This window comes from Aquarana catesbeiana, linkage group LG02, assembly GCF_042186555.1.
Source record: "Aquarana catesbeiana isolate 2022-GZ linkage group LG02, ASM4218655v1, whole genome shotgun sequence".
Taxonomy (NCBI): domain Eukaryota; kingdom Metazoa; phylum Chordata; class Amphibia; order Anura; family Ranidae; genus Aquarana; species Aquarana catesbeiana.
The window spans coordinates 419,239,741-419,261,946 of record NC_133325.1 but is presented as its reverse complement, the minus strand read 5'-3'; positions in this window follow the sequence as shown (position 1 = coordinate 419,261,946).

The following is a 22,206-nucleotide window of genomic DNA, read 5'->3' as shown; positions in this document are numbered from 1 at the left end:
CTCTGAGGATCTAAAAAAAAGAATTGTTGCTCTACATAAAGATGGCCTAGGCTATAGGAAGATTGTCAAGACCCTGAAACTGAGATGCAGCACGGTGGCCAAGACCATACTGCAGTTTAACAGGACAGGTTCCACTCAGAACAGGCCTTGCCATGGTCTACCAAAGTAATTGAGTACACGTGCTCAGTGTCATATCCAGAGGTTGTCTTTGGGAAATAGACGTATGAGTGCTGCCAGCATTGCTGCAGAGGTTAAAGGGGTGGGGGGGGGTCAGCCTGTCAATGCTGAGACCATACGCCGCACACTGCATCAAATTGGTCTGCATGGCTGTCGTCCCAGAAGGAAGCCTCTTCTAAAGATGATGCACAAGGAAGCCCGCAAACAGTTTGATGAAGACAAGCAGACTAAGGACATGGATTACTGGAACCATGTCCTCTGGTCTGATGAGACCAAGATAAACTTATTTGTGCAGCGTGTGTGGTGGCAACCAGGTGAGGAATACAAAGACAAATGTGTCTTGCCTACAGTCAAGCATGGTGGTGGGTGTGTCATGGTCTGGGGCTGCATGAGTGCTGCCGGCACTGGGGAGCTACAGTTCATTGAGGGAACCATGAATGGCAACATGTACTTTGACATACTGAAGCAGAGCATCATCCCTTCCCTTCGGAGACTGGGCTGCAGGGTAATATTCCAACATAATAACGACCCCAAACACACCTCCAAGACGACCTCTGCCTTGCTAATGAAGGTCTTTAACATCCACCAGCTGCGTGATGTCGTCATGGAGGAGTAGAAGAGTAGAAGAGGACTCCAGTGGCAAACTGTGAAGCTCTGGTGATCTCCATGCCCAAGAGCGTTAAGGCAGTGCTGGAAAATAATGGTGGCCACACAAAATATTGACACTTTGGGCCCAATGTGGACATTTTCACTTAGGGGTGTACTCACTTTTGTTGCCAGCGGTTTAGACATTATTGGCTATGACTGTGTTGAGTTATTTTGAGGGGACAGCAAATTGACACTGTTATACAAGCTGTACACTCACTACTTTACATTGTAGCAAAATGTAATTTCTTCAATGTTCAAGAACATATTTGGGGGGCACACCCTACAATGTGTTTAAATTCAAGATGGTGCTGCTATAAGACCTACAAACAGTACAAAATATTTTACAGCGCACACATACAAGAATTACATTTCCTGCAGGGCTAGTTAAAAACACCTGAACATATTCAAAAAATATGGGGGATTGGTCACACTATATAGTCATATAGTGCTAAGCCCACTTACTGCGACAAAGTACCCCGAATTAGTGGGTCCTATTCTAGTAATAGAATGGAAGATCCTTTGTCTCAACCATGGGAGCTGAACTCCTCTATGTGGGAGAACTGAAGGGGATATATCCTATGCACTGGTGGCCACTAAATAGGAGGTAATGAGGAGGGGGAGGGGTGCTCCAGCCCAAAGAACCTAGTCAGGGTCTATTACAATATACTTAACTCCTCTATGTGGGAGTCAATGTTGTCACATGAAACAATATAATAAAATATTTACAAAAATGTGAGGGGTGTATTCACTTTTGTGAGATATTGTACATGATTGGGCTGCAAGTGGTTAAAAAAATTTAAAATTTCCATTTACAAGCACATTACACCCGAGAGAGGGACCATAGTATGCGTAAGCTGCTGCCCGACATCCATGAATGAATGAATGGGTGAAGACGGCTGTACGCAACTATGTGCTGCTTTTTGCATATAGTAGCGCATGCACAGACTAGCATGCTGGAAAACTAGCGGCCAACCGGCTCCCAATCAGCACTCTCAGTCAATGGCATAGAGCGATGACCAGATTGTTCTGGTGGGGGGCCCTCCCCCTGTCAGAATATAACAGCTCAGCGTGGGAGTTTGCTGTACTAACGTCGGATCATTAGTACAGTGACATGTTTTAGTAAAATGTCTATTGACGGCCTCCCAGAACGAGGTAAAGGGCCAATCACAACGGCCCTTTATCATGTGATCAGCTTTGTCCAATCACAGCTGATCCCATATAAGCAAAAGCCGGTTATCGGCATTTCCTTTCCTCAGCGCTGTCACTGTGTGAGGAACGAAAGCCGATAACTGGCAATCCTATGACAGCACACACTTACACTGATAATCAGTGCCTCCTTATCAGCGCCCATCAATGCAGCCATATCAGAGCCCATCACTGCAGCCACATCAGCGCCTATCACTGCAGCCTTACCAGTGCCCATCAGGGAAGAAAAATTACTTATTTGCAAAATTGTATAACATAAACTAAGAAAAAAAAATTATTTTCAAAATTTCGATATTTTTTTGTTTGTTTGTTTAGAAAAAAATAAAAAACCCAGTGGTGATTAAATGCCACCAAAAGAAAGCTCTCTTTGTATGAAAAAAAATATGAAAATTCTGTATGGGTACATTGCTGCATTACCACGCAATTGGCAAAGTGTGACAGTGCTGATAGCTGAAGATTGGCCTGGACAGGAAGGGGGTGAAAGTGTCCATTAGGCAAGTGGTTAACCTCCTGAGGAAAGTGCATGGGGCTACACAAGACCTGAGGTAGTGCACACTGAGGTAACCCATGGTAACCATATTGCTGTGAAACTTGATTGATTGTCCTAGATTATCAAAGCTGCCATGACTATGTGATAATAGCAGGAATACAGCGGTATGGTACATGTGCTATCTGAAGTGACAGTACAGCACCTTTACACATCACATTACATTACCCGCCACCTCACTGCTTAACACTCCCCCCCACCCCCACCCCAAACTACACAACATACAGGGTCGGTGCTACCACTAGGCAAACTAGGCAGCCGCCTAGGGCGCACTCCTGCCTAGGGCGCCCGGCCACAGGTGTGCCTACTCTTTTGTCCTTGCAGCAAGCAACTAATGCGGGGTACACACGAGCGGACTTTTCGACCGGACTGGTCCGACGGACCAAATCTAGCGGACAATCCGACCATGTGTGGGCTTCATCGGACTTCCGACGGACCGTTTCAGTTGAAAATCGGTCGAAAAAACTTGTTTCAAATCTTCCCGCCGGAACTCCGCCGGACCCAGGGAAGCCCGTTCGTCTGTATGCTGGTCCGACGCTCGCTCGCCCACCCCCTTTCCTATCCGGCTGCTCTGCGTGCTCGGATAAGGGTCTGGTATGGATTTTGGGGGGGACCCCATGCCGTTTTTTCGGCGTAGGGGGTTCCCCTTAAAATCCATACCAGACCTAAGGGCCTGGTATGCTCTGCGACGGGGCCCACAAGGTGTCAATCTCGCCGATAAAAGCAACGAGATTGACTTCCTTTTCTAGTCCCTTCATACCCGAGTCACGTTCAAAATGAACGGACTTTAGTCTGTGTGTGGGCAAGTCCGTTCATTCGGAAGTCCGTCGTAACTCCGACGGGAAGACCGGCGGACCTAGTCTGCTGGAAAGTCCGGTCGTGTGTAGGCAAGTCCGTTCGTTCAGATAGTCTGTCGGAAGTCCGCCAAAAGTCCGTCGGGAAGACCGTCGGACCTAGTCTGCTGGAAAGTCCGGTCGTGTGTACAGGGCATTAGTCTCAGCATCAGCAGGCAGCCGCCACTCCGTTTGCACATCGTGTCAGAGGCATAACGGCGACAGAGGACTGTGTCTGTGTCATGACACCTGAATGAATGGAAGCAAGCAAACATTCATTGATGGGCGCTGGTAGGCTGCATTTGATGGGCGCTGGTAGGCTGCATTTAATGGGCGCTGGTAGGTTGCATTTGATGGGCGCTGGTAGGCTGCATTTGATGGGCGCTGGTAGGCTGCATTTGATGGGCGCTTCATTAAAAAGGTGGGTTATACATTTATTTATTTATTTATTTATTTATTTCAGGTACTTATATAGCGCTGTCAATTTACGCAGCGCTTTACATATACATTGTACATTCACATCAGTCCCTACCCTCAAGGAGCTTACAATCTAAGGTCCCTAACTCACATTCATACAAACTAGGGACAATTTAGACAGGATCCAATTAACCTACCAGCATGTCTTTGGAGTGTGGGAGGAAACCGGAGTACCCGGAGGAAACCCACACAGGCACAGGGAGAACATGCAAACTCCAGGCAGGTAGTGTCGTGGTTGGGATTCGAACCAGCGACCCTTCTTACTGCTAGGCGAGAGTGCTACCACCACACCACTGTGCCGCCGGGCAAAGGGGGTAGAGTCAGGGGTGGATCCGGGGGGGCAAAATGAGGTTTCGCCTAGGGCAGTGATGGCGAACCTTGGCACCCCAGATGTTTTGGAACTACATTTCTCATGATGCTCTTGCACTCTGCATTGTAGTTGAGCATCATGGAAAATGTAGTTCCAAAACATCTGGAGTGCCAATCTTCGCCATCACTGGCCTAGCGTGTCATAAATTCTTGTACCAGCCCTGACAACATACCTGGCTACACAACTTACCTGGTGGGTGAGTGGGAGGAGCCTGATTTTTCGGCCCAGTGTCTTCACTGGATAGCCAATCAGGAAGCGGCAGCAAGGCATAATCCCCATGTTCTGTTTCGGCTTCCAGAGGTGGTGGGTGGGGCTTGTCAGCTACAGTAAAGAATAGAGGAAGAAGTTAGGCGCTAATGGGGTGCAGAGCGGGTGCTAATAGGGTGCAATGCGTAGACAAGTTAGGCTCTAGTGAAACCCAATTTAGGCATTAAAAAGGCGCAGGCCGGGCACAGCATGAGTGCTAATGGGGCGCACTGTTAGCTCAGTACAGTCATGCTTTCGCCTCTTGTTCCCCATCCAGGGGGTAAACATAGGTGGCTGAGCACAGGTTTTACTGCCTCCTGAGTGCACAGCCATAAATGAACATAGCATCTGCCGCTTTTGGCAGGCGACCCATTCAATGAATTGATTTGATGAATGATTCACAGGCAAGTATGCATACCTCCCAACTGTCCCTGGTTTGGAGGGACTGTCCCTAATTTGGAACAATGTCCCTCTGTCCCTCATTCCAGCTCATTTGCCCCTCATTTTGGTCTGATCTATATATATGTATATAAAATGCACCTTTTAACTATCAAAAAGTGTTTCTCAGCACTAAACCTTTCATCTGATTTCTAAATTGCTGCATTTGTAAATTCCAAAAGCCAATATGAAGGAATAGTAGTGGTAAAAAAAGCACTTGTGGGTTTAACCAATCTTGTTTTTTAGTACAATTCTCCTTTAAGGGGGCGTGGCAAGGGGTGTGTTCTATGCCTGCATATGTATCCAATACATCTTTATCAGAAAACGGGGGTCCCTTCCTATAGAGGTGAAGAGCATATAGCTTACATTCATAGGACATCTGCTGCCACCTAGTGGAAAATCAACTAACTATAAAAGAGGCACATTTCAAAATAACATAATATTCAGAATCCTATTACAACTTTGAGGCTGGGTTCACACTATTGCGAATTAGATGCGGGTTCCCTGCATCCAAGCTCTCTAAGGAGCCGGTTCACATATCTCTGCTGTGACTCCGATGCGAATTTGCACAGGAGTTCTGTGCATCTTTTGGTCCGTTTCAGGTCCGAATTCAGCCAAAAATTCGGCCTGAAATCGGACCTGAAACGGTGAACCAGGATGCACCGGACCCCGCCTAAAGGATTAGTTCACCTTTAGGAACACGGTACACCTGATTTTAGGGTGGAACATGTTGTTCCCAGTGCTGCTGCAGCCGCTGCCCGCTACCCCACCCCCCCACCCCCTCCTCGTGGCAGCAGTACGGGGAGAAGTTCCCCATACTAGCTGTCTCTGTTTGAAAACAATGTCATTTCTACACAGAGCTCTATGTGTCTGAATTAACTACAAACCCTGTGGAGCGCTGTGGTAGATCATTGAATCTTACCTGTACGGGATGTACGGGTAAGCAGACAACACTGACAGTGGACAGGAGACCTGCATGGTATCAGCAATCTGGTGATCGCTGGTGCAATGCTTTACAGGCTCCTGCTACAAAAAATACTAAACGCATATTTTTTTGCCTGCAAAAAAAAATGTGCATTCATATTTTTTTTTTTTTAAAGTGAACTTGTCCTTTAAGGTATTCTGGTCTGCAAGGTATTCATTTTTCCTACAACATGGTAAAAGCCAAAACAGACATTTTTTTAAATCTAGTTTTGGAGAGATTGGGGAAGGGTTAGAACCCCTGTAAGATTTTCAGTGCTGTGTACCTACTGAGCAACCAAAAAGCCCACACTCAAATCTGTACATTAGCACGGCAAAGCTGGTCATACACTGATCAAAATTCAGCTGGTTCAGCATGGACTGTCCAAATTTTGATCAGTGTGTGTGGCCATCCCTACTCAACAAAGGTTGATTGTTTGATTGACTTCTGTTAAAGGGACATGTTGGAATATTGCAGCTGACTGGAGCTGCTGTCAGACTATAATGTCCTGGCGAGGGGGGATTCTTCCATCCACCTTGCGTGTGGACTGAGAATGTTTGGCCAGCTTAAAGAGGATGTAAACCCACTCTGCAGACTTGTGCCTATAATAAGGCTTACCTGTAGGTACTATGAATATCTCCTAAACCTTCACGGTTTAGGAGATATTCGCACTTCATGCAGCCAGTTATGTCATCGGCGCATGCCCTCTGAAGGGACGATATACCTGTGCCGTCCCTTCAGAGCTCTGTGCTGTGGTCCGTGATTTACATGCATGGGAGTGCCGTTATCGCAGCGTGGCCAATCAGACAGCCGGAGGACGCAAACCCGGAAGGAAGACCGGGTGAAGATGGAAGTGTCTGTCAGAGCTGACAGCAGGGCAGTGCAGGGCTTTGTTCTAAGTTAAGTATTTCATAATGTGCTAGTATGGGATGCATACTAGCATATTATGCCTTTACTTTGCTAAATGGAAATGTTTTTTCTTTTTTGTTACCAATAAAAAGAATCTGATTTAAAAAAAAGAAATCCCTTCTTTCTGAGATTGGTAGTGGCAATCAAGCGAGTCATCTTCCTCCATATGGTGGACGGGGCTAGCAGGACTGTGATTGGCTTTAGAAGTGGCCAATGGCAGTCCTCCTCCTCCTGGAAACAGGGACCGCCCCCCCTACCAGAACTGCACCCAATCTCTTCCCCATCACAAAAGATGACGATCGCAGCTATAGCAAGAACCAAACAATGTTTCCAATCTTTTACAATGTGTGGGGGCACATTGCCTCCCCCTCAGTGCAGGTGCAGCGTGGGAAATTCTGAAATTGGAATGCATTAGTGTCTCACTGACACTTCCCTGCGCTGCTCTGCTGCTGGGGAGGGAGTTGAGTGGTGGCAAAAGAGGCTTCACATGCCGCTTGTAGCACTCGTGCCGGGGGTTGCCTACCCCTGGTTTAGACTGTACTTTTGTATCTGTAAATGCAAAGCTTATTTTTTATTTTCTATCCTTTGTATTATACATTTTAGCAACATTGTAATTTCTGCTTAATTTCTGCCTTGAAAAGGCAGCTTTGCAAACTTCAATGCTGATTCTACAAAAAGACAAGCTTTCTGTTGGCCTAATTGTCTTATGTTTACACAGATTCTAGTGTAAGAACCTACTGTACACTTTATTATTGCTACCAATGGGCTATTTTATTACTGCACCCACTTACATACTCTTGACCTCTGCACTCTGTAAATTGCTTACACCTGCCCCCTGCACTCTGTGTAATACATACTCCTGACCCTGCAGTATGTGTGTTATGCACTCCCAACCTCTACACTCTGTATGTTGCATACTCTTGACTAGTGGCGGCTGGTGCTCAAACTTTTTGGGGGGAGCAAACTGAAAAATTCTGAAAAATACTGAAAGTAAACATCAAATGCAGCCTTACTGTGCCCATAAAATGCAGCTTCACTGTGCACATCATATGCAGCCTCACTGTGCCCATCAATTGCAGCCTCACTGTGCCCATCAATTGCAGCCTCACTGTGCCCATCAAATGCAGCCTCACTGTGCCCATCAAATGACGCCTCACTGTGCCCATCAATTGCAGCCTCACTGTGCACATCATGTGCAGCCTCACTGTGCCAATCAATTTTAGCCTCGCTGTGGCAGTGCGCCCATCAATGCAGCCTCAGTGTGCCCATCAATGCAGCCTCGCTGTGCCAGTGTGCCAATCAAGGCAGCCTCACTGTGCCAGTGTGCCCATTAATGCAGCCTCACTGTGCCCATCAAAACAATCTCAGTGTGCCAGTGTGCCCATCAATGCAGCCTCACTGTGCTAGTGTGCCCATCAATGCAGCCTCAGTGTGCACATTAATGCAGCCTCAGTGTGCCCATCAATGCAGCCTCACTGTGCCCATGAATTCCAGCCTCACTGTGCCAGTGTGCCCATCAATGCAGCCTCAGTGTGCCCATCAATGCAGCCCCACTGTGCCAGTGTGCCCATCAATGCAGCCTCAGTGTGCCAGTGTGCCCATCAATGCAGCCTCAGTGTGCCCATCAATGCAGCCTCACTGTGCCAGTGTGCCCATTAATGCAGCCTCAGTGTGCCAGTGTGCCCATCAATGCAGCCTCACTGTGCCAGTGTGCCCATTAATGCAGCCTCAGTGTGCCCATCAGTGCAGCCTCACTGTGCTAGTGTGCCCATCAATGCAGCCTTATGCTATCAACAATCACCATGGTCCATCCAGTCAGTGTCCACCATGCTGCAGTGCTTGCTCCCTGTCATGACTTTACAACAATAGCACACAGAGTCTGAGTCACTTACTGTCTGACTCCCTGGACCGCCAGCAGTTTTCTAGGTCATGCAGCAGCTGGCCAAGTCAGACTCAGAGGGGCCCCTACCATGCGTTCCACTCCAGCGTGTGGTGGTCGCAGAAAGAAACCGGAAGTGACGCGGTGATGCTTAAAGCACCACTGTATGTCCTGCGGCCGCCAATCAGGCAACAACCGGAGACGATTTCCACAGTGCTTGGGGTGCATTGCTCTGCGCCCCGATGACGCTCTAAGGATTGCCCAATAAAGCTTCTGGATCTTGACTATGTGATGTGGGAAACATCATGCCTCCCATAGACACTCTTAAAGGAACCAATTTTTTTTTTTTTCTTGGGGGGGGGGGTGCAGCGAATTGCAGTCTGTGTGTTATGCATTCCTGACCTCTGCAAGATGTGTGTTACATACTCTTGTCCCTGCAGTCTGTGTGTTATGCACTCCTGATCTATGTACGATGTGTGTTACATACTCTTGATCGCTGCAGTCTTTGTGTTATGCACTCCTGACCTTTGCACTCTGTACATTACATACTCCTGACCCCTGAAGTCTGTGTGTTATGCACTTCTGACTTCTGCACTCTGTATGTTACATTCTCTTGACCCCTGCACTCTGTGTGTTATGCACTTCTGACCTCTGCACTCTGCATTCCACACTCAGTGCAGAGTAGGCTCAGGTTTTATTTAACCATACCGCTTTAGTTCCTTCTTACTGCAAATGCAATTTGGCCACACCTACTAGTCAGCATGCAGATAGCCAGCCCCTGGCCCCTAATCTGTCCTCTGTCTCACCACAATTCTCAGGACTAATGTTTTTCAAAAGCTTTTATGTATTATCATAATGTAAGTACTCACTAAACACAACAACCTATTGTGCAAGTGACTTCAAAAACATTACAAAAAGCCTATCCACTGTGCCAACAATTAACCAAAGACATTACACCATAAACCATTCATAGATATAACCAATTTTAGCTTTGTGGAGTTCTTCTTTGACATCAAGGTATGTGTTTGGCTGCCAACAGAGGGGTGGTGGAGACCAGGATTTAATAGAAAATTTCACATCTATAATGCCCCGTACACACGGTCGGACTTTGTTCGGACATTCTGACAACAAAATCCTAGGATTTTTTCCAACGGATGTTGGCTCAAACTTGTCTTGCATACACACGGTCACACAAAGTTGTCGGAAAATCCGATCGTTCTAAACGCGGTGACGTAAAACACGTCAAATCAAGGTATGTGTTTGGCTGCCAACAGAGGGGTGGTGGAGACCAGGATTTAATAGAAAATTTCACATCTATAATGCCCCGTACACACGGTCGGACTTTGTTCGGACATTCTGACAACAAAATCCTAGGATTTTTTCCAACGGATGTTGGCTCAAACTTGTCTTGCATACACACGGTCACACAAAGTTGTCGGAAAATCCGATCGTTCTAAACGCGGTGACGTAAAACACGTACGTCGGGACTATAAACGGGGCAGTGGCCAATAGCTTTCATCTCTTTATTTATTCTGAGCATGCATGGCACTTTGTCTGTCGGATTTGTGTACACACGATCGGAATTTCCGACAACGGATTTTGTTGTCGGAAAATTTTATATCCTGCTCTCAAACTTTGTGTGTCGGAAAATCCGATGGAAAATGTGTGATGGAGCCTACACACGGTCGGAATTTCCGACAACAAGGTCCTATCACACATTTTCCGTCGGAAAATCCGACCGTGTGTACGGGGCATAACTCATACTATAGGTCTTAGTGCTGGCATAGTGGCATTTTTTTATGAACATTTCAGCACCCAGAAGAAATGTAAATCCTGGAGATATATGTGTAGCCAATAATAAATATGCTGTGAAAAGTAAATGCCAAACATATTGTGTGTTATTGAACCACTAAAGCCGCGTACACACAAGCAGAATGTCCAACAGAAAAAGTCAGACGGAAGCTTTTTAGCATCTACTCCAATCATGTGTGTGCCTCATCGGACTTTTTTTTTCAAAAATTCTGATGGACCTAGAAATAGAACATGTTCTAAATATTTCCGACGGAACCAATTCCTATCGGGAAAACCACTCGTCTGTATGCTGTTCCGTCGGACCAAAAACGACGCATGCTCTGAAGCTAATACGAGACGGAAGCTATTGGCTACTGACTATTGAACTTCCTTTTTCTGTGTTGTACATCACCGCGTTCTGGACGGTCAGACTTTGGTTTGACTGTATGTAGGCAAGACCGCTTGAATGGAATTCCGTCAGAGTTCCGTCGGAGAAACCTTCAGAGTTTATTCCGACGGCAAAACCGGCCGTGTGTACGCGGCATATCAGTTTTCATGTTAGAGCAGCCTGTATTGAAAGAGATACTGCCATTCTAAAAATCATCCATGTTTGCCAGAGGCCCCAGCTCAAGCTGTGGGCTAGGTACATCGACGACATCCTCCTCCTTTGGGATGGGAATCGCAGTGATCTTGACCTTTTTATGTAAGAACTTAATCAAAATAATAGGGGCATTGTGCTCAATTTTGAGGCCAGCCAGTCCAATGTTCAATTTCTGGACCTGAATATTGCCATACAAGGTGACCGGTTCATGACCTCTACGTTTTTTAAGAAAACGGATCGTAACTCCTATATTCCTCTGAGTAGCTGCCATCATAGGTCATGGCTCCGGTCTGTACCTAAGAGTCAATTTATGCGACTCAAACGCAATTGTTCTGATGACTCTCAATTTCTACAACAGGCCGGAATCTTGATAGATCGTTTTGTGGAAAAAGGGTATACTAGGGAATCTCTAATCCAAACCTTGGATGGTGTAAAGGATATTGATAGGAAACAACTATTAAGTGAGAGGGTGCTTCCCAGAGAGAATTCTGTTACTCTTCCTTTTATCACAACCTATTCTATACAACATGGCAATATTAAAAGCCTACTTAAAAAACATTGGCATCTATTGGGCAATGATCCTGTTTTGAGAGGGGTTATCCCAGATAAGCCACAAGTGATCTTTAAGGGAGCATCGTCCCTTAGGAACAGATTGGCCCCGAATGTTCTTGATCCCCCTGTTAGGGGTATCCAAGGTCTCTTTGATAATCTGAAGGGTTATTATAAATGTGGTAGATGTCGGGTATGTAGGTTGAATTCTGCGCCATCTAGACGAACCCTTAAATTTACCTCCTTTAGCACCCATGAGGAGCATGACATAAAACCTTTTATCACTTGTGCAACGGAGGGGGTCGTCTACCTGCTACAGTGCACTTGTGGGTTACAGTATGTGGGCAGGACTAGACGACCCCTTTCCGTTCGCTTGAATGAACATATTACTAACATCCTAAATGGTTTTCCTAAACACTCTGTTCCAAAACATTATCTGACCTTCACAACAAGGATCCCTCTAAAGCCCTCTTTCTGGGATCGATAGGTATCAGCCCCACTGGAGGGGGAGCTCTCTGATTAGGAGCATCTCAAAACTTGAGATGCTCTGGATACATAAAATTAAATGTTATGTTCCACATGGGCTCAACGTGGATACCGACACCAATGCCTTTATTGACAACTCATAATATATTCCTCCATTTCCAGTCTACTGAATTTATTAATTGATTATTTATCTAGAGTCCCGTGACATCTGAAAGAACCAATGGTTATTCATTTAACTATTGGCTTATATTATCTATTTATGATTTATCGGTTGGCTATATACCCCAATGGTGTTAATTTGGGTTTCCATTGATGGGGTATGTGCCCCATCATTATGCCTTAGATCATAATTCCATGCTCCCCTTTATGGAAATTGAAGGATTTTTGGGATCAACCTTACCATACTAGCTCACTTTATATGTGTTTATTTAATATTTTACGTTTTACTGTTTATGATATGACCTATGTTGTAATATGAATTGGTACAGTTACATATGGTGGATGAAATCACCTTCCTCTCCCCTAGCAATATCACCTAGGATATTATCCCTTGGGGCAAGCTTCTAGTTTGTCAAAAATAATTTTAATTAATTTTATTATTTTTATGTGATCCTATTGGTCAATTTGTATTCAAAGGGGTGCCCCCTATTATTGTTCAGTTGGGCCCCTTTAAATGGCCAGTTAATTTTACTCTGGTCCTTTTTACAATCAACCATTTTTAAACCTGGTATTTTTTTTCTCACACTTCAATATGTGTGAGATTACTGTTTTTTCCTGTGTTTCCTCCCCCTTTTTTTCCTTTTGTATTGGGATTTACAACGTCTGCTGAAATGGTATATGAACTAACACAGTATCCCTCAGTTAAGATGGCGCTTTCATACCATCCGCCCTTGCTCAGTGGAGCGCAAGGTGATTTCCGGCTTCGCTCTCATTACGAAGTCTGGTTACGTTAGTTTGTTATATAAGTGCGACACGTCAGTGCGTCGCCTGTGCCCCAGACGACGTCAGAGTGTGACGAAACGTACGTCGGGCGTGCTGACGTGCTGACATGCCGTATTTACCGTCTGCAGGACGGGTGTTCGTGTTTAGCCGGCTGGCTCTATATGCGTTTGTGCATTCAACACATTGTAAGTGCATTTTTAAATTTCTTTTAATAAAAATCCAACCAGGATTACGCTATGTTGCTCTTCCTTTTCTTTTGGGGCATTGTCTGTGAGAACAACTCCTGGTTAGGAGTATAGTATCCCTAACATCCAGGCTCTGTCTATGCGTGGAGGATAGTGGGCTACTTACGGTCTAAGGAGCGACTTAGTGGTGTCTCCATCCCAAGAAAGGCCCCGACCGGGTTAAGGTCGCAAGCTTCCCTAAGCTTGCCGGTTGGTAAGCGCGCAATTTATTTATATCACAGTGGTGCGGTGAAGGATTTACCCAGTCTTACTTCCAATCCTGCCTCAGACGGGGACCCCTGCCTTTGGTTCCTTATCTACCTCACCTCTTGGATGGTTGATCATGGATTAGTACTGTTATTGATTTATATGATTTGACCATGAACTTTATTATTTATTACCTAATTTAATTATTTACTTAATGTATTTATTTAATCACTCATATTTATATTCACCTAATTCACAGCGCTGCTTCCTTTGTTTATTCATTCTAAAAATACACTTCTCCTGGCTGTCCCCGCCATCTGCATATTTTTTTCTTTGAACACGTACTCATCAGAATGGAGGAATAGAGTTTTTCCACTCTACTCTTCACTCACCTGTGCTCACTTTATATGATCTTTATGGTATTATTTCCCTTTAACATCAGGTTGGGTGATTGATTGTATGGCTAGTGAAGGGAGGTTGGATGTCACAATTTGAAGGGGAATGTCACATTTGTAATACCTTATTATAACCCAGCATAAGGTGATGATTTTGTGCTCCTACACACATGCTCGGGAAGCTGTCTGCTTGCGTTCCAGGCTTTCCTCCCAGGGTGCATACTGCCCTAAACGTTAGTACTACTTGGTGCACCATCCAGCCTTTGAGATTCTAATGCCACGTACACACGGTCGGACCTGTCAACGGGATAACCTCCGTCGGCATTTCCGGCGGAAAAATTTAGAACATGTTCCATATCTAAGTCCGTCGGAAATTCCGACAGAAAAAGTCCGATCGGGCATACACACGGTCGGAATATACGACCAAAAGCTCCCAAATGACTGTCGGAAATTCTGACCGTGTGTACGGCGCATAAGTGCCTGTTCACACCTGAGCATAGTGTTGCTTAAAGCTTTCAAATAAGTACATTTGCATCTTCTGAACCACTAATGGATTCTATAAACTTTGGATTATTGATTTCATTTACATTTTTGCACAACTATATTAGATAAGAACACGTGGGAGATTGGAGGTTATATATTATACTGACATAAACTTTATTTTCATGTAAATTCAATAAGTTGTGACTTTATGATTGTGTGGTTAATTGATTATGAGTTTTGATGTTTTGGAGCGCTAATTATTATGGCACAGCACTGCAATCAAATCTAATTTATTTTAGAATTGTGTTATAGTGCTAGTTCACACCAGATGCAGTTCCGTGCGCTTTTTTCTGCACTAAAAATGCATGCAGTGCTTTCCATGTATTCCAATGGCTCTAGTTCACAACAGTGCAGTCAGTTTCTGGTGCAGAAAAAAAAGTAGAGCGTGCTGCATTTTTTCTGCACAGAACTGCACTGGAACCTAGCAAATTGTATCAAAAATGCACTGCAACTGCGTGTGGTGTAAACTGTAAGCAAAAACTGATCCAGAACGTATGAGTGCATTTTTGTGGTGTGAACTGGCCCTAAAAATGCATGCACAGTGTTTTCCATGTATTCCAATGGCTCTAGTTCACACCAGTGCAGTCAGTTCCAGTCAGTTTCAGGTGTAGAAACTGCCCAGAAACTGACTGTAACTGACTGAATTGGTGTGAACTAGAGCCATTGGAATACATGGAAAACACTGTGCATTTTATGTGCAGAAAAAAGCGCATGGTACTGCATCTGGTTTGAACTGGCCCATAGTGTTTTAGGATTGATGCACATCTGTGCATGCATGTTGCTTTTGAGCGTTTCTGCAGTGCTTTTTGCAGTGCTTGCCGCGTTTTTGGACACGCGTTTTTACCGCAATTTTGCATTTTATGGGGGTTTTTTTTTACACTGTATATAGCTGGTTGCTAAGGAGGGGGCCAGGAAGCCGGCTGCCGCGTCCTTAACAACCGATGAGTCATCAGTTGTCAGCGGGCTTCCCGCTGAATGTAAAAAAAAATTAAATAGAATTGCCAGCTAAAAATAAATCGAGAGAAAAAACAGCATGGGGTCCCCCCCCAAGTCCATACCAGGCCCTTGGGTCTAGTATGGATTCGGAGGGGACCCCCACACACCAAAATTTTTTATAAAATGGCGTGGGGGTCCCCTCAAAATCCATACCAGACCCTTATCTGAGCATGAAGCCCGGCAGGTCAGGAAAGGGAGGGGATGAGCGAGCGGTGGTTGTCGGGGTCTGCGGGCGAGGGGCTTATCGGAATCTGGAAGCCCCCTTTAACAAGGGGGCCCCCAGATCCTGCCCCCCCATGTGAATGAGTATGGGGTACATTGTACCCCTACCCATTCACTAAAAAAAAGTAGTGTAGTGTTAATAAATACAGTAGACAGTTCTTGACAAGTCTTTTATTAAAAATCTTTTTCTTCTCCGCTTCTTCCTCTGGTCTTCCTCCATCTTCTCCCACATCTTCATCCTCTGGTCTTCTCCTTCTCCCCCTGCTTCTTCTTCGGCTCTTCTTCTGTCTTCTTTGTCCGGTGTTCTTCTTCCTCTGCCGCCGCTCCAATCGACAACCCTCCTCCGATTCTGCGTCCCCATCGTTATTTAAGAAATGCAGGACATAGGCGCCGACAGATCAGCAGGATGCAGCAGAATGGAGGCATCTCCTCGAAGGTACCACTGTGCAGGTTCTCATTCTTACTGAATCTCACATTCTTGTCTGAGGCTAAATGCCTCTCTACCAGAAGGGCGCGATGGGCTCTTTTCCTGTTTCAGTTACATTGTCTCATTCTTATCCGGTACTAAGAATGTAAGGGCTGACGCTTTGTTGCAACAATTGTCCTCCACTTCCAAGATGGAATCGGTTCCTGTTCCTGTGATTCCTCCTGATCGTATTCTGGCTCGCACCAGTCTCACGTCTCCTTTGGGTGATAATTCTTGCTGCTCAGGTCCATGCTCCTCCTGAGAAAACTTGTGACTGCTTTGTCCCTGAGAGTCTCCGTACTGCCGTGCTCCAGACTTACCATTCTCCCAAAGCTGCTGGCCACCCTGGTAGGAATCAACTCTTTAGGGCCATTTCCAAAAATTCTGGTGGCCTAGTCTACATGCTGATGTAGCCGCCTTCGTAGCTGCTTGTTCCGTGTGTGCTCAGAGTAAAACACCACAACACATTCCAGTGGGCCTCCTACAACCCATACTCAATGAAGAGAGGCCCTTGACCCACCTGTCCATGGATTTCATTGTGGAGTTATCCAACTCTCAGGGAAACACAGTTATCCTTATGGTGGTTGATCAGTTCTCGAAGATGTCTCATTGTATTTCACTTAAGAAGTTGCACACATCTAAGGAACTGGCTTCCATTTTTGCTTGGGAGATCTTTTGCTTACATGGGCTACCCAAGGTGATTGTCTCAGACAGGGGTAGTCAGTTTGTGCCCGGGTTCTGGCGAGCTTTTTGTGCACAGTGGGGAATTCAGCTTTCTTTCTCCTCTGCGTATCACCCGCAGTCTAATGGGGCCACAGAAGGAGCCAACCAGTCCTTGGAGCAGTTTCTACATTGCTATATTTCTGATCACCATAACAACTGGTCAAACCTCTTACCTTGGGTGGAGTTTGCTCACAATAGTGCCTTGAATTCTGCTTCCTGATTGTCCCCGTTTATGGCAAATTATGGTTTCCAACCTTCCATGTTGCCTGACTCATTTGTTCCGCAGAGCATCCCTGCGTTAGAGGAGCATCTTCGTGGTCTTCGTTCCACTTGGGCACAAGTCCAGGAGGCTTTGTGACATGCCAATGATAGGTACAGACTCCATGCTGACCGCAGACGCCTGCCTGCGCCTTCCTACCAGGTTGGGGACAGGGTCTGGCTGTTATCTCGCAACCTCCAACTCCATGTTCCCTCACTGAAGTTGGCACCTTGGTTTATTGGGCCTTTCCGTATTCTCAGCAGGATTAACCCAGTGACTTCCTTCTAATATGCGTATCTCAAATATATTCCATGTCTCTTTATTAAAACCTTTGGTCTGCAACCGTTTTACCACCTCGGTGTCATGTCCTCACCCAGTACAGGTTGAAAACCATGAGGAGTATTAAGTACAGTCCATTGTTGACTCCCGTAGGTTCCGTGGGCGCATACAGTACCTGGTGCATTGGAAAGGGTACGGTCCGGAGGAACACCCTTGGGTCTGATCCTTGGACGTACTTGCTCCTGTTGTCCTCCATGCTTTCCATAGACATTTTCCCCTCCAACCTGGCGGTCCTCCGAGGGGGAGGGGTCTTTGAGAAGGGGATACTGTCAGGACTGGGCTCAGCCCTTCCTTCTCAGAGCAGGCTGCTCAGCTGTTGGTTAATTGCCAGCTCCAATCTTTTCCACAGTGATTCACCTGATGATGGTATCCTATTCATCAGTCCTGCTGGTTACTTAAGCTGTTCAGTTCAGTTCCTCTCTGCCTTCGCCTTGGTATGCTGATCTCTGGCTCCCTGACATCCTGGCTTGTCTGACTATCCGTTCTGGTTACCGAATTCTGGCTATGATTTGACTACTTTGCTCTGCTTACCTTTTACTATTATTATTATGTGTGTGATTTAACTGCACTTCTGTCTCGGCCTGATTCATGGTTTCTGACAGGTGCCTAGCTGTTCATTGGCTTACTGGTTAATTAGTTAGCTGTTGATTGGATCACTGTTGGCTGTTGGCTGATAATTAGATTGCTTTTTGAAGTTTGCATTGTTCATGTGGTGACTGCCCCTATTTTTTAAGTGCATAAAAACCTGTATTTCTGTTTTTAATGAAAGTTCCTGCTTGCAATCTCCCTCATGGTTAGCACTTCCATCTTCTCCCTATTATCTTCTAGGTTTGGGATTCTTCAACCATACAGGCTGGGAAAACATAACTCCCATGCATGAACAGATTAAGAAGGTCATTATTCTTTAAAGCGGAGCTTTACCCAAAAGGGAAAGTTCTGCTTTAAAGGGGTTGTAAAGGCAGAATATTTTTTTCGATCTTAATGCATTCTATGCATTAATATAAAAAGCTTTCTGTGTGCAGCAGCCCCTCAAATTACTTACCTGAGGTCCCTCTCTGTCCAGCGATGTCCACGAGTGCCTCAGCCATCCGAGATTCTCCCTCCTGTTTGGCCGAGACACATCAGTGGTGCCTTTGGCTGTTGCTGCTTTCAATCAAAGTCAGCTAGCCAATCAGGGGAGAGAAGGGGCAGGGATGGGTGGGGGCTCAGTGTCTGAATGGACACAGGGACCTGTGACTTGGCTCGGGTGCCCTTATAGCAAGCTGGTTGCTGTGGGGGCACTTAACAGGAGGGAGGAGCCAGGATCACAGAAGAGGGACCCGAGAAGAGGAGGATCTGGGCTGCTCTGTGCAAATCCACTGCAACAGAGAAGGTAAGTATAGACATGTTTGTTATTTTTATGGATAAAAAAACGAGACTTTATAATCACTTTAAGTCCTCCTCTACTACTTTGCCAAGTAATTTTTGTAGCGGGGAGATAGGTACCCGCTCCTGCTTCCGGTCGCATTGCCTAGGCGATCAAAGCAGAAGTTTTGTACCCCCCAACCCCCCCCCCCCCCGCAGCTTTCTGGGATGTGTCAGAGGTCCCAGAAGACTGCGGGACCATTCACAAAGCACAGCATGGCTTGAAGACAGCTGTGAAGCTGAAAGTTGTCACAGCCAGGTGCCCACACTTAAGATGTCGGCACCAGGAATCCAAAGGATAGTGCAAAACTAGCCCGGGTGAGGACAGCGCTGGATCCATGGATAGGTAAGGGTCCTATTATTAAAAGTCAACAGCTACCAGATTTTCATTTTTTGTTACAGACTGGAGAACTGCTTTAAAGTCACTTTTGACGCATGTGCTGGGCTGAAAAAGAGAACTGGGAGCTCCAGAGAATGAAACATAATTCTAGCAGTTGGCAGGCCGAGAAGTGTTTACTACAGCTGGCAGTCCAGGCACATATAACTACTGCTTATGGACATGTAGAAGTAATTTATTCTGTTTAGAAAGTTCTGCCGACTGGTACATATTATGCCCTAGTGATGAAGCTCTAGTCTAGGAGGTAATACTCTATGTATGGTGGATTATTCTGTGATTCAGGTTACATCTTTTTTTAAACAAAAAAACCCCCTTTCTGTGCTATAAACAAAATCTTGAAATAAATAAATTCCCCAGCAGCTATACTATAATACCCCTAAACAATGTGTCAATATGTGAGGACAGTGAATCTCACAATCTCCCACCAGTACAGCCCTATAACAAAATAAATAAACCTTGTAGCATGTGGAAAATTAATACACATATACAAAGTTAAAATATCAAAAGAACGTGTGAAGCATAAAATATAGTGTTACATGTGGCATACAGTAGTAAAATCATTCATTACTGGTTTAAAGCCTAAAGCCTGGTACACACTATGAGTTTTTTTTAATTCGGTCGGAGCCGCTGTACTGACTATGCAAAGTTAGTACAGCGATCTCCCCTGCTGAGCTGGTGTGTTCTGACAGGGTGACGCCCCCCGTCAGAACACTCTGATCAGCGCTCTCTGCTATTGGCTGAGAGTGCTGATCGGGAGTCAGTCCATTGCTGGTTTTCCAGCATGCTCGTCCCACAGATGCCAGCCAAGCTGGCTTCTGTCGGACAGGGTGGCATACACATGGGCCAAATGTTTTTTTTGAACCGGCTGTTGTCTCCCAACATTTGGCTCGTGTGTACAGGGTTTAACTCTAGACTCCCAGAGCAGGCCCCCCCTTATCTTTCCTGGAGACCCTCCTTCAAATGTATTTCATGTTACATTTTTTTTGTACTTACTTTACCAGAAGTCTTCAGCCTGGTCCTATGACAAGCAGGGTCCTTTTCCTCTTCAGATTTTCTCCTGACAGTGGTTGGTCCTCAGTGATGCAGAGAGGTGATGTGATGCATCATTACTGCTGCTGCTGCTGCATGATGGTGACGCTGTGCACTCACAGTATATCCTCGGTCTTCTGATTTGAATGACCTTCATTAAGCCTTGAAAATGAAAGACATCTTGTGGCAAAATGAGATCGCTGAAAGGAAGACAGCAAAGGATTCAAGAACAGTATTGCAGCCTGAGCTTTTGACAGTCCAGTTTTTGTCATACACCTGTAGCCCATAATAAATGTGCTGTAAAAATGCTAATCTGCTGTGTGTGTCAACGTCTATAATTATACCTATAAGTTATGGATCCTGCTGGGTGGGGTAGGAGCTGATATGATTTACATGAGATCTGCATTTAGCACACACAGCTCACTTCCCAATATTTTTATCACCAGTGGGATCTGCACACCTCTCCACGTTCATTTTTTGACCACTGTGATGAGAAAAATTGAAAGAGCGGGATAAAAATGTTTTTAACCAATTTCTTTTTTTTTGTTTTCCCCACAAGTATCTGTCTTTTAGATGTTTATTCAAAATCCTACTGGAGTTAGTCTCCATTAGATCATTGAGTTCTTCTCTTTTAGTTATCAATTGCTGAAGGAGTTCCTTATGGTACCCTTTGTAGGCTTTGTGTGCTTGTTCAAGTCTATGTATTTCAACAATAAGATTCTTCTTTCTTTTTAATCTTTCTTTTTTCTCCCCAGCCCCAATAGATATCAGAACACCCCTGATGTAAGCTTTTAGGGCTTCCCGCAAGACTGTTCCTGATGTCTCCCCCGTATCGTTTAACGCAAGGAATAAATCGATTTCCTGCTTTATTTTAATGAGATTTTCATTAAGGCGCCATGTAAACAGTTGTCTTTGGAGCCCCGTGATTCTCACTTTCATTGTGACGGGGGAGTGGTCTGATAACGTAGTTATTTCTATCTTAGTGTCCCTCACTGATTCCAACAAACTATGATCTACCATTAAAAAATCCAGTCTTGAATAAGTCCCATGCACAGGGGAGAAGAAGGTGTAATCCCTAGTTTTAGCACGTTGTACCCTCCATGTGTCTATAATTTGGCAGTTATGCAATTTTCGCCCAATTTTATTTAAGAGGCATTTACTTACCCCCTGTGCCTTAGACGTACTATCCAAGGTTGGATTTCAACAAAAATTGGAATCACCTGCTAATATCACCTCTCCCGCCTTGAATCAACCTGTTCAATATCTGAGAAAGAAATTTAATTGGATTTTCATTTGGGCAATATACATTTGCCGAAGTAAAGATCCTTTCTCCAAGCCTCAACTTCAGAAGCAGGTATCAGCCCTCAGGGTCTGTTCTTCTCTCTATAAGTGAAAATTTAGTCCGTTTTGAAAACCCAATTGCCACTCCCTTGGCCCGTTTAATAGGTGAGTCACAGTAGAACCAATTCGGGAAATTTCTGGAATACAACTTAATGACTGTATCCTGAGTTAGATGGGTCTCCTGCAGGAATACCACATCCGCACTGTAATGATGTAGTTCTCTTAATGCTTTATGTCTCTTGGTGGGAGAATTAAGCCCTTTCACATTGTAAGTCAAACAGTTAATCTCCATCATCCCGTGTAATCATACGGAGGGCCAAATCTATTTGCCGACCACTGCTTTTTGTAATGCATTTAAAATAACTCTGCAGGATAGGGTGACTCCCCTGGAGGTCGCAGCTGTTTTCTGGGGTTTGCACCAATGCACCTCATGCCCCTCCGGGCAGACGCTGTAAAGTCTGTGTGCTGAGCCCAATCCCCAGGACTTCCTGGTCTGTCACTTAGGTCTGCTCAGAGGCTATGGGGTCTCTGGAGATGGTATCCTGTAGATGTGTAGTATAGACAGGTCCATAGGGTGGGATAGCGTGGGGAGGATTTGAGC